Raw genomic sequence first — 16339 nt, forward strand, 5'->3', positions numbered from 1 at the left:
CAGGCTTGGCCCTGGCTTTCTGCCGGCAGCTGTGGTTTAAATGCAAACACTACCAGTATCCTCCTCAGCACCACACTTCCCACCACCACCTCCCCACCCACCAGCCTATCACAGCAAGTCACACACAAAGCAAGGAAGTTCTGCAGCTAATAGTAACTCCCTACATCTCCCTAGTGCTTTATGGTCTTTCTGTCATTTGGTTCTCGTACCATCCCTGTGCAGTACCCAGGGGCAGCCTTTGTTAGTCCCACGTTGCCCATTAGGAAAGTGAAATTTGGAGTGATTATGCGCCTTGCCAAAGGCTGCATAGTCAGGAAGTTACAGAGCCAGGACTCAGAGATGTTCTGACCCCAACTTAGTCATCTGCCCACCCTCTTCACAGTCCATATGCCCTGTGCGTAGAATGAGGTTTTCCAAAGGAAAGCATAATGTGTATTTCTACATGTAAGATTATTTTAGCCCATTGTAGAATAGTAAAAATCTTCTCACCTTCCTCTCCAGGATCCTTTGCTGGATGTTCAAGTATGCGTACGGTTCCCAAGAAAAAGAGGGGACACATCTGTCTTTCAGTTAGTTATCCGGAAAGTATTTATTGTTATGCCTTAACCCTGAGCAGTAACCAAATCCTATTTAACTTGAGTGTTTGCCCAAATCTCTACCTCTTACATTTATTCAAACCAAAGTTTCCATATTTGACTATGTACAGTGATTCTTTTCCTTCCCTTCACATTCAAGGAAGGAACCTGACGTGTTTGGAAAGATTTGGAGAGCTGGGGTCACAACACTGTGAATTCACTGTAACAAGGAAGATTCCGAGCACTTGTTTGAAGTAGAGAATCTTAACAGTGTGAATTGTGTTAAGCTAGCAACTCTGGGTTAGGACAACTAATCCTTGTGCAGAAGTTTTGTTTTCAAATTGGCTAGCAACTAAAGATGTGGCCATCAATGAGACAATCAGTCTTTGTCTCTGAGTTATCCATACACACTAAGTGGTGGAAAGAGTCTGGGCTTCAGTGCCTTACAGACCTGGCTTGCAATCCTGGCTCTGACATTTACCAGCTCTGTGCCCTTGAGTAAGTTCCCTAGCCTCTCTGAGCTTTGATTTCATCTGTAAAATGGGAGATTAATACCAACTCTCCAGACTGGTGGAAGGATTAAGTTATCTTAAGGTGAATACCTGGCACATAATGCATGATTAATAAATGGTGGGTATAATTTCTCATCCTAAGCAATTAACAAGAATTATACCATGGTAATGTTTTCTAAACAATATCCTTACAGATAATACAATTTATGATATCAGAACAATCCCTATCTGACCTCCATCAGGCTCAGCCAGTTACTCAAAAACCTCAGTTATTTACAGACAAAAGACTGTATCTCAATGTAATGGGATCACTTGAGGATTTAATGTCAGACCCAGGCTGCTCCACGTCGTTTGGTCCTATGTCACACTTACTTGTGACAGTGGTAAGAGCCTGGGACTGTGCTTTGTCATCCCAATTCTGCCATTAATTATTTATTTGAACCAGGGACAATTAGAGGCAGAGCAGGTCCCAATTTTCTCATCTGTAAAATATGAAGGTTGGATGTACAGTCAAATTTCTGGTGTATCTACCAATTCTCAGAAGTTATGATTCTGGAATCTGGAAGGAATCCTGCCTTGACTACTTGACAAGTGGGGAGCAAGAACTAAAAAGGTCAAAAAAATCTACCCCATCATTACCAAGGGCACCAATTAAACAAACTGCTGTATGTGTGTCTGTCTGTCTGTGTGTAAAATAGGGGTAGATATTTATGTTTGTTTTTGTAAAATGGAGACTAGTACCAACATTTATGTTTTTGTTGTTATTTTGAGACCCCAAGCCACAGATCTCTACTAAGCTATGACAGTTTACTCATCAATCTGTAAGTCTTTGCATGATAAAACTTAATAGTAATAATAATCATAATGACAATAATAACATACCTTAACATTTATAAAGTATTTTTCCACATAAATCAACTTTACATACACTATCTTATTTAGATTTCATAATAACTTGGGGGTTTTTTTGGGTTTTTTTTCGGTACGCGGGCCTCTCACTGTTGTGGCCTCTCCCATTGCGGAGCACAGGCTCCAGATGCGCAGGCTCAGTGGCCATGGCTCACGGGCCCAGCCGCTCCACGGCATGTGGGATCTTCCCGGACCAGGACACGAACCCGTGTCCCCTGCATTGGCAGGCGGACTCTCAACCACTGCACCACCAGGGAAGCCCCAACTTGGGTTTCTTTAAATAATTTTTATTGGAGTATAGTTGACTTACAATGTTGTGCTAGTTTCAGGTGTACAACAAAATGAATCAGATATATATAGATATATATAGATATATATATACCTCCATTCTTTTTCAGATTCTTTTCCCATATAGGTTATTACAGAATATTGAGTTCCCTGTGCTATACAGTGGGTCCTTATTAGTTATCTATTTTACATACAGTAGTGTGTATATGTTAATCCCAATCTCCTAATTTATCACTTCCCCCACGTTTCCCCTTTGGTAACCATAAGTTTGATTTCGAGATCTGTGAGTCGGTTTCTGTTTTGTAAATAAGTCCATTTGTATCATTTTTTATTAGATTCCACATATAAGTGATATCATATGATATTTGTCTTTCTCTGTCTGACTTACTTCACTTAGTATGATAATCTCTAGATCCATCCATGTTGCTGCAAATGGCATTATTTCATTTTTTTTTATGGCTGGGTAAAATTCCATTGTATATATGTACCACATCTTCTTTATCCATTCATCTGTTGATGGACATTTAGGTTGCTTCCATGTCTTGGCTATTGTAAATAGTGCTGCAGTGAACACTGGGGTGCCTGTATCTTTTTGAATTATGGTTTTCTCAGGATATATGCCCAGGAGTGGGATTGCTGGATCATATGGTAGTTCTATTTTTTGTTTTTTAAGGAACCTCTATACTGTTCTTCATAATGGTCATAATAACTTGTTTTTGTTTTCGTTTTTAATATTTATTTATTTATTTGGCTGTGCCGGGTCTTAGTTGTAGCACGCAGTATCTTCGTTGCCATGTGTGGGATCTTTTAGTTGCAGCATGCAAACTCTTAGTTGCGGCATGTGGGATCTAGTTCCTTGACCAGGGATTGAACCCAGGCCCCCTGCATTGGGAGCATGGATTCTTAGCCACTGGACCACCAGGGAGGTTCCCCTAATAACTTGTTGAAAAAGATTATATTTCCATTTTACAGATGAGGAAATGGAGGTCCAGGTGAGACAAGTAACCCGCCTAAAGTTACTAGAGCTGAGAAGTGGTAGAGTTATCTGGTCTTCTGTCTCCTCTCCAGTGACTCTTCTGAGACCCATAATCATAAACACCAAATCATTACCAATTTCACATCATGTAAAAGGTGTTTGCCTGCCTCTATTCACCTAACTGGTTGCTTCCATCAAGGCCCAGCAGAACAGAAATCAGAGCCAACAGCTACCTACCCCTTGGCCAGTGCCTTGCACCCTCACACATAATGTGATCACTGTGAACTTCACTTAGAGACTAACACACAAAACATCAAGTCATCTAAGGGCACAAAATAGCAATTAATAATTTTCTGTATTTGTATGGTTCCCTCTCCTAGAATGTTAGCTTTACAAATGCTATCATATAATTTCCCCCCAGGCAGTTTTACTGATGTGACCTGTTTCCTTATGTGTGAAAGGCTCAGGAAGAATATTGGAACTCATTACTTGCCTCAAAGAAGAAAATATTTTGCTTGGCACAATGTTGACTGTTAATCTACAGATTCAACCTAACTATTCTATTTAGAAAAAGCACAAATGAGTTTGGACCCACAAATTCAAGATCTAAAATATTCTGGCCAAACCCTAGCGAAATTGGCCCTCTTACAAGTGAAAATTCCAACCAAAAATGAAAAACACCTCACACAGAGGCGATATTGTATATCTTCAGAGGTTGATGCCAGGGCCACGATGAAGGTTTTCAGAATCATACAATGGCAGCTCCTTCCACCCATAATGTGCCATAATTCTAATTAATTTCTTCCCACTGTTTGGTCTTTTTACCCAAGCTATAAAGTTTCTCAGGTCATGAAAGAGTATGTGTTGGTGTCTACAGTTTTTCTGTTGGGGGATGGTGGTGATAGGGTAAAGTAGGCCAAATACTGGTTGAGCCTACACTCTCCTCACCCTCTCCCCTCACAAACCAAACCCCAAAAGCCCTGCAGAGAGGGGCTTGAGGCTTAGCTGTAGAAGAAGCAAGAGTAGTTGGGAGCAGTCAGGCAGCTGCCTCCTTCTGAGATGATACCCTGGCTAATTTGAAGTTACCATACCCTCCAGCTACGTCTACTGTCAATATCTGTATCGATGGACTCTATTTGAAGATTTCATTGAGCTAATAAAAGCATGATGAGTGTAGTTAGTAAAATGAGCTTTTAACAACATGGGAAATTGCTTACGCCATAATGGTAGATGAAGAAACAAAACAAAAAGTATATGCAAGTAAAAAATATTCTTAGAAAATATGAATACTTCTAGACCGTAGGAGCATGGGTGCCATGGATACCTGCCATTTCCTGCCCAGTGTACATTCTCCCTCCATGAAAAAATTCCCTGTATTTGCTTTAGGGAACCACCCTCTCATTCTCAGACATGTGTCTGGTGTGAACCACAGAAGTGGGACCCAATGGACTGAAGCTAATCAGCTTAGCTCATCCCCTTTGCCATGGTTTGTGTGTGGACATGTAACCTAATTAGAGCCAATGAGACATGAAGAAATGTTTGCTAGAGCTTTGGGGAAAGGCAAGCTTCCACTTTTCCCCTATTAAAATGGTGTGGTAATGTTAAGTTTCAAACTTCTGCAGGTATTTTGTCACCACGGAATGGAAACATAGTAATGACCCAGGTGACCACTGAGTAGAGCCCAAGGCTCCAGCCATACTGTGGAAACACAGTAGAGAGACAGAGAGAAGACACATCCTTAGTGGCATCATTTGAGTTATTGGATCAAAGTTTTCCTGGAGCCTCTGGACTTCTCAGAAGTAGTATTGGGTTATTCTGTCACTTAGCATAAGGAGCCCTAGCTGATACAGAAATTGAGACTGACTGTACATATTTTAAATTATAAAAATAACTTTATACACTATAATTTATAAATAGCTGTTTCCAGAGTGTTTAAGAGCATAGTCTCAGGATTCAAGTCCCAGATTTTTCACACACAGTAATCCTTACTCATAGAAGTTACCACCATGACAGCCCTGATTTAGAGGGAACAACATGACAAAGCTTTGTGGGTAGAAAAGAATTTTCTCCAAAGCCTCTTTCATTACACTTTGATAAGCACAAAATAATGAAAATCATTAGAGGCATTTATGAGTCTTGTGGTGAGGTGACAATGTAGCATCATTAAAGAATATGACTTTCAGCAATAAAGACTTAGGTTTCAGTCCCCATGAACAGATTTCTAGCTGTGTGACCTCAGCCAGTTGTTTAAACCCTCAGAGCTTTTGCTTCCCCATATATTAAATGGGAATGACAACACTTTCCACATTGCAAGGATTAATTGGGATATAAAATACCTAATACAGTGAGTTCCTGTCACAAAGCTACACTCAAGGAAATGGTTGCTGTTATGACTACCCTTGTTATTCAGGCATCAAAAATTTGTCTCTGAGCAGTTAGAGGAAGCAGCACAATGTATTCCTACCTAGAAAAAACATCATTTTATCTTTTTTTTTTAAAATCAAAATCACAGAGTAAATGGTTTTGAATAGTTTTCTGCATTTGAGGTTGGGTTCTTTAGCCCATCTACAGCTAGACGCTAGAGAGATTTAAAGACATACTCAGCTTCCTTCCCACCTCCTACCATTACAGGTAAACACACGGGAGCTAATGCTCATTCTTTCATTTCTTGTTCTGCGTTCATGCATGCAGAAAAAGGCTGTATATGGAAGAACATCCACGATAATGATGTTAAGAGGTAAGAGGGTGTAGGAGAAAGGAAGGCATGAAGAAATAGCCAAAGCGGGAGAGACATGTAGCGGTGACCTTCCCTCCCACAGCTACACAACGCAGAACTGAGCTAGCCACCAAAAGAAGTTCAGTGCCAGGTAGCTTTTTTAGTTTTTCCCTTTATTTACCACAATAGAAAGTGTGGGCTACCTTGAATGTCACTGGGAAATTTTCTACATGACCTATGAGGCTCAGTCCCCAAGTCAATCAACCCCTGGGAAAATATCCAGTTCTAAGCTCTGGCCCCAGGTACTTGAAAGCAAGTTTTCATCTAGTTGATCTCTCCCTTCTCACTACCCACATGGCAGAAATCCGACTAAAGAAGTAGACACTCTTCATTCCAATTTGGAGTTTCTTACCTATGACTGTCTTGGCCAATCTGAGAAGAGGGAGCATAGATTTGGAAGCACAAAAACTTTATTATGGTATATCAAGATATTTTAGTATTCACTCCAAATTACGCTTTTTCTCTCTGCATTCCCCTATTTACTAACTTTCCCCTATTGCTTTAGAAAAATTAGCATATCATTAGCAGAGAATAAAGGTGTCAAACTCTTCCAAGTTCAGAAGCCTTGGTCCAGGTATACGACAGAGATTTGGGAAGAGTGTTTGCTGACCAGTTTTAATTGTCCCTTCTGCTAACATCAACCTCCCACCCACCCCCACCTGCAGACTAGATAGAGACTTTCCAAGTTGAGGAGCACAAAAGGGGATAAATGAGGGTAAGCAAGAGAACTTGAGGTACTGAAGCTGTAAGAAAAGGTCCTCCACCATGCCCCTTACCTTGAGGTTAGATCTAAGGTGGGGAAAGATGATGAAGGCTCATGATGATGTTGGGGATCTGTTACCATATGAAATCCTGGGAGGCAGCAGCCTAGCAGATGTTTCTTAGCACACAATATCGTGACAGTAGTAAGTTAAAGATGGCCACATAGAGTGCCATAGGTAAGGAAAGCCTGAGGCAGCTCCTCTGAATCTCTAGCAGCCCCAGAGAGGCATAGGCAAAGAGAAGAGCAAGAGGCTACATAGTCAAGACAATGAGTCGTGGAAGTGGGAAGTGGAATGGAATGTATATCGAGTCCAAGTGGGCCAAAGACATCTCCATAGGTGCCTAATGTGGCAGTGATGACACCTAAGAGCCACATAAGGCTATTGTTCATCTCAACAGACACCAGGGCATGTCAAGACAGAGGACAGAAGCCCTCTCCTAATGACCCAGAAGTTAGCTCACTCTGGAAAAAAGGAAGTAGAGGAGATCACCTGGAATCATTTGCATTCATTTTTTTAAATTAATTTATTTATTTTTGGCTGCATTGGGTCTTCGTTGCTGCACATGGGCTTTCTCTACTTGCAGCGAGAGGGGGCTACTCTGCATTGAGGTTCGCGGGCTCTTCATTGTGGTGGCTTCTCCTGTTGCGGAGCATGGGCTCTAGGCATGTGGGCTTCAGTAGTTGCAGCACGCAGGCTCAGTAGCTGTGGCTCATGGGCTCTAGAGTGCAGGCTCAGTAGTTGTGGCGCACGGGCTTAGTTGCTCCGTGGCATGTGGGATCTTCCCAGGCCAGGGCTCGAACTCGTGTCCCGTGCATTGGCAGGTGGATTCTTAACCACTGCACCGCCCTGAAAGTCCCTCATTTGCATTCTTTTGCTATGAGTTTCTCAGGGCCTAGAGCAGCGAGAAGTCAGAAAAGACTTCTGGAAGGAGGACATAACCCCTAAGACACTGAAGAAAGGTGATCAAGTTAAATGAAGAAAATGAAGAAGGTGATGATAGGCCAAGGGAACAGCATAAGCTCTTTCTTTGGCATGGAAGCAGGAAACAGTATACTGGAGGCTGGCCCAGGAACCATTAGCAAATTGGTAATGTGACAGCCAGGAGTTAGAGGTTATATTAGAGATAAGGCTGGAGAAGTGAGTAGAGGTCAGGTGAAGGAGGATTTTTATGACATACAAAATGGGCTAAGGTGATAGGAAGGCATTGACAGACCTTCAAAGAATAAGATGGTCAGATTTTCAGCATTGTGCATGACAGATTTGAGGGTTTCATTCTGGTTATTTATTGCTCCTTAACAAAACTTAGTGACTTAAAACAACAAACATTTTACTATATCTCACAATTTCGTGGGTCAGGAATTTGAGCAGGGCTCAGCAAGGAAATTCTTCTGCTCTCTGTAGCCCTGATTGGCATCACAGTAGTATTCACCTGGCAACTGATACAGTCTGGAAGTTTTAAGATGGCTTTATTTACATGCCTGGTGCCGGGACAGCTGGGCCACTGTCCCTCTCCGTGTCACCTCAGCCCTCTCACATGGTCTATCAAGGTAGTAGGACTTCTTACACGATAGCTCAGGGCTTCTAGAGACCAAGGCAAAAGCTCCTCTTAAGGGCTAGCCCCCCCAACTGGCATAGTGTCACTTTTTCTGTACTCTATTTAATAATCAGTGCAGCACTCAAGCCTACCCAAGTTAAAGAGTAGGGGAAATAGAACTCATCTTCCACAGAGGAGTATTAAAGAATTTGTGGCCATCTTTATTTATTTATTTTTTTTCAGTACGTGGGCCTCTCACTGTTGTGGCCTCTCCCGTTGCGGAGCACAGGCTCCGGACGCGCAGGCTCAGCGGCCATGGCTCACAGGCCCAGCCGCTCCACGGCATGTGGGATCTTCCCAGACCGGGGCACGAACCCGTGTCCCCTGCATCGGCAGGCGGACTCTCAACCACTGCGCCACCAGGGAAGCCCTGTGGCCATCTTTAATCCACCACAAGGTCCGAGGGTGTAAGATTGGAGGTAGAGATAAGCACAGAGTTCTTATAATCCCCAGTTTCTGAAGTATTCATGCAGGAGCACTCCCAGAATGCTCTTACATAGAATGCTCTATGACTTTACTATAATTGCTGGTTTATTTCTCTCTCTCTTTCTCTCATTAGACTTTGAGGGAAGAACAACACATGAGTCTTGTTTAGATCCAAATATCAGTGTCTGGCACATAGCTGATACTCAATAAATGTTTATGGAAAAAAAATTAACTGAATAAATTGGAATGGTTGAGATCCTCTTAATTCCTGGGTCTTCAGGACACCAGAGCAGCCTCCTGTTTGATATAATTTCCTTCACCAGATACAGATCTTCTTATTGACTTAAGAACTGCTTGATTTGAATGTGTAAAAATAACATTCATTATGAACATTTACATGGATAGCTTTGAACTTTTGCCTGCTGTATTAGTCTTCTGTGCTGCATAACTTAGCATCTTAAAACAACACACATTTATCTCAGTTTCTGTGGGTCAGGATTCTGAGTACAGCTTGACTGGATTCCCTGCTTTGGAGTAAAGACAGTCTTTTCCACAAGTGGTGTTGGGAAAGTTGGACAGCTGCATGTAAAGCAATGAAGTCAGAACACAGCCTCACACCATACACAAAAATAAACTCAAAATGGCTTAAAGACTTAAATAAAAATATTACTGAAGAATAATATATATTCAGAAAAATGAGTATACTAAAGAGTACAACTTGAAAATTTTTCACAAGCTGAACACAGCCATATAACTTGCATCTAGATCAAGAACCAGAACATGACCAGAATCTCAAAAAGCCCCTCCTCCTCCCTTCTAGTTATTGGAAGGCCACTTATAGTTATTGGTGACCATTATTCAGACTTATAATATCATAGTTTTATGACTATCATTTTAAAACTGAGAAGTTAGCAGAAACTTTACTCCATTGTATATTTTTGCTTCCTTTGTGGAAGATTAATTGACCATAGGTGTGTGGATTTATTTCTGGGCTATTCTGTTCCAGTTATCCATGTCTGTTTTTGTGCCAATACCACAATGTTTTTGATTACTGTAGTTTTGTATTCAGTAGTATTTTCGAAACGGAGTCATAATGTTGCTAAGTTTTGTTGCTATGAAATGAATTTTTCCTGTTTTCTAGCTTGGAAATTTGGTTACAACTTGATTTAAGTTCATATTTCATTCCAAACTTTTTATTTATTTATTTTTTTTGCAGTACACAGGCCTCTCACTGTTGTGGCCTCTCCCGTTGTGGAGCACAGGCTCCGGATGCGCAGGCTCAGTGGCCACAGCCCATGGGCCCAGCCGCTCCGCGGCATGTGGGATCTTCCCAGACCGGGGCACGAACCCGTGTCCCCTGCATCGGCAGGCGGACTCCCAACCACTGTGCCACCAGGGAAGCCCCCAAACTTATTAAGTGGTTTATAATGTGCCTTAAGCTGCTTCATTTTTTTGAAACATATATTGAATTAATTACTTTTAATTCTGTTCAGTGAATTAGATGTTATTAGGTTACAAAGATTTTAACACACAGAAAAGCTGTCCCCAACTGTTTGAGTTAATATTTAATTCTTTAAATTTTCTAAGGTATTTTATGCTAATAATGAAAAATATAAAACTAGGGGACTGAACCTGGTAAAGGCAGGACCAAGAACTTAGGAGGAAATCTTTTAAAAGAATAAGATTGTTCTTCCTCTTAGAGGAAAAGAAGATACTCACAAATGATGGTCTTGGTTTTTCCAGGGAATAATGAAACAAGGTTCTGCACTAAGAATAAATGTTGGGATAGAGTTGCTAGTTCAAGAAAAAGGGAAATAGTTAGGAAATAACATTGAGAAGGTAAACATGGCTGAAGGTCAAGGGAATTAAAGACACTAGTGAGAGTGCATCTAAAATGGTTGATAAAAGGGTTCTCAGAGTTTAGGAAGATAAAAGAAGGTGTGGGAAAAAACTGATAAACTAGGAGAACAAAGATTGGAGGTCACACTGAGGACAAACTACAGACTCAGTGGGAGTAAGTAAGAGAGGTAGAGGGTAGGTGGCTGTGGGTAGAGAGGGAAACTCACAAGCCAAAATTTTGCAGATGGAGTAATTTCATCTGATGACTGGCTTCAAGGTGTGGCTACATCTGTGGGTTCCTGATATGAGTGAAGCTGAAGATGACTGAAAAAGAGAAGGATGAGAAATTGCGAGGTCAGCATGCTGAGTTGTTATCATGGATGCTGAAATCATTAGGTTAATGCAGGACAGGAGGATAATTCAAGGCTGACACAGAGTTTCAGAAACACAACTGAGCACAGGCAAGGAAGTCAATGGCCATCCTGGTCAGGGTCAGATTTATGCAAATAGCAAGGCAGGCAGAGTTTGTCTTCAACATTTATCACCTTTGTTCTATAGCATTTTCCCCTAGCTTTGTTCATTTACACTTGAGTAACCTCAGTGTCCTCTTTTTGCTCTCTCACTGTACAGGTTCCCCCTCTGCTGCTGACACATCTAAAATCCCAAGTAAGTCCCAAAGCACAAATGAAAAGTTCTCAATTGATATGTCACTTTTCCCCACTTATCTTTGCATTTTGATAGGGCGTGCTAATGACAAATCCTTATCTTGAAAGTGGTTGTTTCAGGACCAGTATCCTACAGAGGTATCTGGAGAGTCATCTAATTCCAGCCAAGGAGAAATGGGCTCTTGCTATCCTGAAAAATCTTTCTCCAATATTGATTCATTGGTTTTTTTATAAATTTATTTATTTATTTTTGGCTGCGTTGGGTCTTCGTTGCTGCGTGCAGCCTTTCTCTAGTTGCAGCGAGCAGGGGCTACTCTTCATTGTGGTGCGCGGACTTCTCACTGGGTGGCTTCTCTTGTTGCAGAGCACAGGCTCTAGGTGCGCAGGCTTCAGTAGTTGTGGCAGGTATGCTCAGTAGTTGTGGCTTGTAGGCTCTAGAGCACAGGCTCAGTAGTTGTGGCGCACAGGCTTTGTTGTTCCACGGCATGTGGGATCTTCCCGGACCAGGGCTCGAACTCATGTCCCCTGCACTGGCAGGCAGATTCTTAACCACTGCACCACCAGCGAAGCCCTTGTTTCTTTGTTTTAACCTAGGACTTTAACCATTCTCCACAAAATGTGAGTTTCTTATGGGTTAGTGTTAGCCAATGCGAAGATATCCACAAAAGAACTAACTCAGTCCTTTGCTTTCCTGACCAGTGCATAAGGCAGGCTAGTGTGCTGTGAGATATTGTTCCCCTCTATCTTCTCCCTATGCCAGAGAAGAATCATCATTTTCAATATACACTGCAATACGAAAAGGTCGAGAAAGCACATTCAATAATGGTAACAGCTGACATTTATTGAGCACCTACTATGTGCCAAGCACTTCATGTATTTTAATTCATTTAACCCTCGAAGCAATCCTTTTAGGTTGGTACCATTATTCTCATTTGGTTGATGAAAAATCTGAGAAGACCTGACCAAGATCATAGACATGGAAAGTAGCAGTACCAGGATTCAAACCCAGGCAATTTGGAAACAGAAGGTACATTTAACCTCTACACATTGTCCCTAAATAAATGTCCAATAGATCTAAATAAAACTTTTAATTTAACAACTTCATTTTTATTTTTCAAAGTATAGTTGATTTACAATATTGTGTTAGTTTCAGGTGTACAGCAAAGTGATTCAGCTATATGTATTTCAGATATTTTCATTTATAGGTTATTACAAAATACTGAGTATAGTTCCCTGTGCTATACAGTATGTCTTTGTTGGTTATCTATTGTATATACAGGTAGTAGTGTGTATATGTTAATCCCAAACTCCTAACTTATCTCCTCCCCAATTTAACTTTTTTTTTTTTGCGGTACGCGGGCCTCTCCCGTTGTGGAGCACAGGCTCCGGACGCGCAGGCTCAGCGGCCATGGCTCACGGGCCCAGCCGCTCCGCGGCATGTGGGATCTTCCCGGACCGGGGCACGAACCCGTGTCCCCTACATCGGCAGGCGGACTCTCAACCACTGCGCCACAAGGGAAGCCCCAATTTAACATTTTATAAGTTTGTTTTAAACACCTCCATAAATGGCAGAGCTACAATACAATCCAGTCACTCTCTACAGGTTAGATAACAGGATGACAGGGAGCAGCAAGAGTGGAACACAGTGGAGCTTTGTCTCTCCTGCAGCGCCAACCCCAAGCTTGCCTGGGACTCCCTTAGCACTAGGCACGTAGCAGGCCCACTTTTCTGTGCCTTTTAAAAATTATCTGATCAACTAAGAGATGATAATTTGGTCTGTGCTTTACTCCATCTGAATCCCCAATATAATGAAGAACCTTATAATTGTTAACTTATGGCTATAATTTGTTCAGGTCCATTAAACCATTATTGCCCTCCTATAGTCTGCCATTCTTCCACAAAAGGTTCTGGCCTTGGGCGTGCTTCTACACACACACACACACACACACACGCACGCACGCACGCACACACACACACACACACACACACGCTTATCTTCTAAGCTTCTCATCTTGCTTCGGAAAAAAACTGAATCAAAGTGAGCCTGAAGGTTCATTTTCCGGACCACGAGCGGGGAAGAAGGGGTTTTAACGAAATTGGTTTTTACTCCGTATTTTTGTCACAGATTGGGAGGTACAAACCGCAAGAAAAACTAGTTTCTTGGCATGTCACCAACTCTGGGGTTCATTGATCAATCACACCCAAACTCATTTACTAACTTAAATATATATATCGTGGCAAGGTTCGTTTACATAAATCTTGGACCGAAGCCGCCACAATCTGCGGTAATCTCGTGTGGAGTCATGGCCACCGAGCCCTTCACTTTCCCTCAGGAGCTCCCACGCCTCCCCGGTCCCCAAGGACACCCGGCTGTCCCTCGCGGCTCTGAGTACCCTGGGGAAGGCCTCGAAGGGAGGCCGAAGAGGCCACGGCAAGAAGGGAGGACGGCAGGCGCGGGCAGCACCCGGACTTCAGTTCACGACCCCGTTATTCCACGGAAAAATGGAACATTCTGCTCCTTCCGCCAGCAGAGGGGAGGTGGGGAGAATCCTTCGATCTCATCTGGGAGAGACGACGCGGACGCACCAACCCGAATCCGGGACGCCGGCAACCGCGTTACGGGAATCGCAGCCGCTCGGAGGGCCTCCCCGTCGCCTTCGGGCAGCCGCTGAGCCAATGCCGGCGCGCGTCGGGTCTCGCGGGCGCCAATCAGCTTACAGATCCCAAGTCCGGGGGCGGGGCGTTACGGAGCGCCGCGGGGCGGGGTCAGGGGGCGCGTCGCCCCGCCGCGGGAGGAGGGCCGCGTGCCGCGTCTGCGGGAAGGAGCCGGGAGTGACCCGAGGACGGGGCGAGGAGCCTACAGGCCCGCGGAGCCCCGTTGGGAACGCACGGACGCAGCTGAGCTGGGGCCCGCGGCTGCCGGCCGAAGGGCCCGGCCCACCCTGGCGCCGAGGGGGACGTGCACTGTGGACACGCGGAGAAGCGAGTCACCGCGGCCTTTAGGTGAGGAGGGGCTGTGGTCGAGTTGAAGGGCCGTGTAGCGGGAGGGGGAGGGCTGCGTCGGGGCGGCCAGGGGACCTGGCACTCGAGGGGGCCACCCTTCTCCGGGAGAGGGGCGCCCCGACAGCGCGCGCCCCAAACTTCTTGGATACTTCTTGTTATCCTAGCCTGGAAATCCCCACATTCCTTCCTCTCCCTGTTCCCACACCTCCGAATTTGATCTCCACAACTTTATCACGTAGATTTAAGTACAAGCCTCACTTCCAACACCACACACACACACACACACACACACACACACACACCACACACACACACACACACACACACACACACACGCACACACACACACACACACACACACACACACCCTTCTGAACCATACCCCTTTTTGGTTACCAAATCCCCACTTTTTCCCCAGTCCTCTTTCCATCTCCCCTTAAATTCCACTAGTCCCGCACTTGACCCTTCATTTTCAACTCGGAGGTGAATTTTCTTTCCCCAAAGCCATCTTTTCATACTTAAATGGTAACGTTTCAACGTTGCTGAAAATTACACCATACTTATATAATTTCCAAGCTAATGTCTCTTTTCTTCTTTTGATCGCTTACACGGCCTGGCCCTAATGAACCCCGCATACCACTGTATCGTAAAGGCGCCGAATTCTGTCTTTTTAAATTCTCTCACCCGCTCCCCCAAGTTTAAAGATGATTCCAAGTAGCAAGGTTCTGTTTTTCAGTATTTTTTCAAACTGAAAAAAATATCACAGCTTAAAAATAAGACCTGCCACTTTTGTTCTTTTCTTTTTTTCTTCAGAAGGAAACCCATTTCGGTTTAATTTGTGTAGTATTGGGCATTTCAGCGATTATACTGCTTTAAAATAATTATTTGTTAGAATGCCAGGATGAATATTCTAAAAGATTGGAGTGTTTGGTTTAGTCAGTGCTGTAAACAAACCCTTTAGACTGTGTGACTGCCAGCTTCAAGTTGGAACAACTCTTAATTTGAAATTACTCAGATCATCGTATGAGCTATTCGCCATTATCATAATTTCTTAAATTCATGTTAATTCCTATTTGGAAGTATTTTTTAACTGTAAGCTGGAATACTACAATGTTAGAACCAACTTGCTATTAAGTTAAATAGTGCTTTCCAAATATTTCTCTTTGGGGACAATTTTGAACACTTGTTTTTAATCACAAGTGGAAGAAAAAATTTACAGGATGGAGAAAGTGTCAGAAAGGGAGGATGAATTTTGTAGTACAACTTTTCTTTCATCCCAATTCCATATTATTGACAACACTTGTTTAATTTTCTCATAGGTAATTTAGAATATTATAAATACACAGCTAATTTAATACATTGTCTTAGGTAATGAAAAATGTGTTCAGTTATTTACGAATTGCCGTGTTTTCAGTTTATTTAAAATTTTTTCAAGGGAATTTGCATTTCAGTTAAACGTTAGGGTGGATGTCGATTATCATATACCTGTAGGTGTTACAATACCCACTTTATAGAGAAGGAAATTGAAGCTCAGGGTCCCTGTGAAACCTAGATCTATGTAATTGCAAATCCTGTGCTCTCAATCAGTCACTGTGTCATGTTAACACATTTCTCATAGAGGATCCACTGCTACAATTTGGTTTGGGAACTTAAGAACTCCCCAAAACTCTTCTGTAGGGAGGATTTTTTTCTCCCAGAAGCTATTTCAGAACAGCTTATTTTAATGGGAGTCAGAATTCCCTGGCGCTAATACATTTGCAGCTTGGCTCTTAGAGAAGCATGGAATGTTCTTCTCCATTTCTTTGATTGCAGAGACATTTTGATTAGAGTTGAAGTTTCTACTGAGCTTTATTATTTTACATAACAAATACTAAGCACTTAGTACTTGCTGTAGGAACGGACAAAGATGCATGAGTCGTCCTTAGGAACTTCAAAGAGTTTACAGAAATTGGGTAGACATTTTGTGAAAAATGACAAGGATGCAAGGCAGTTTTCATTATATGCAGAGTGAT

At 42.8% G+C, this 16339-nt stretch overlaps 1 protein-coding gene across 2 annotated transcripts in view; it reads left to right on the forward strand.

Annotated features, from left to right (window-relative positions):
- Positions 1-14128: 14128 nt before the first annotated feature.
- Positions 14129-16339, forward strand: part of IL6ST (interleukin 6 cytokine family signal transducer) — a 50050-nt gene continuing 47839 nt past the window's right edge. The window contains exon 1 of one of the 2 annotated variants that reach the window (XM_027101092.1): positions 14129-14327. The gene's annotated coding sequence lies outside the window, so the exon portion shown is untranslated. The remainder of the gene's footprint in view (positions 14328-16339) is intronic. The other variant, XM_027101093.1, reaches the window with a different exon arrangement.

The sequence above is a fragment of the Aethalodelphis obliquidens genome, unplaced genomic scaffold, assembly GCF_003676395.1.
Source record: "Aethalodelphis obliquidens isolate GAN/ISIS:26980383/991018 unplaced genomic scaffold, ASM367639v1 scaffold4, whole genome shotgun sequence".
Lineage (NCBI taxonomy): Eukaryota > Metazoa > Chordata > Mammalia > Artiodactyla > Delphinidae > Aethalodelphis > Aethalodelphis obliquidens.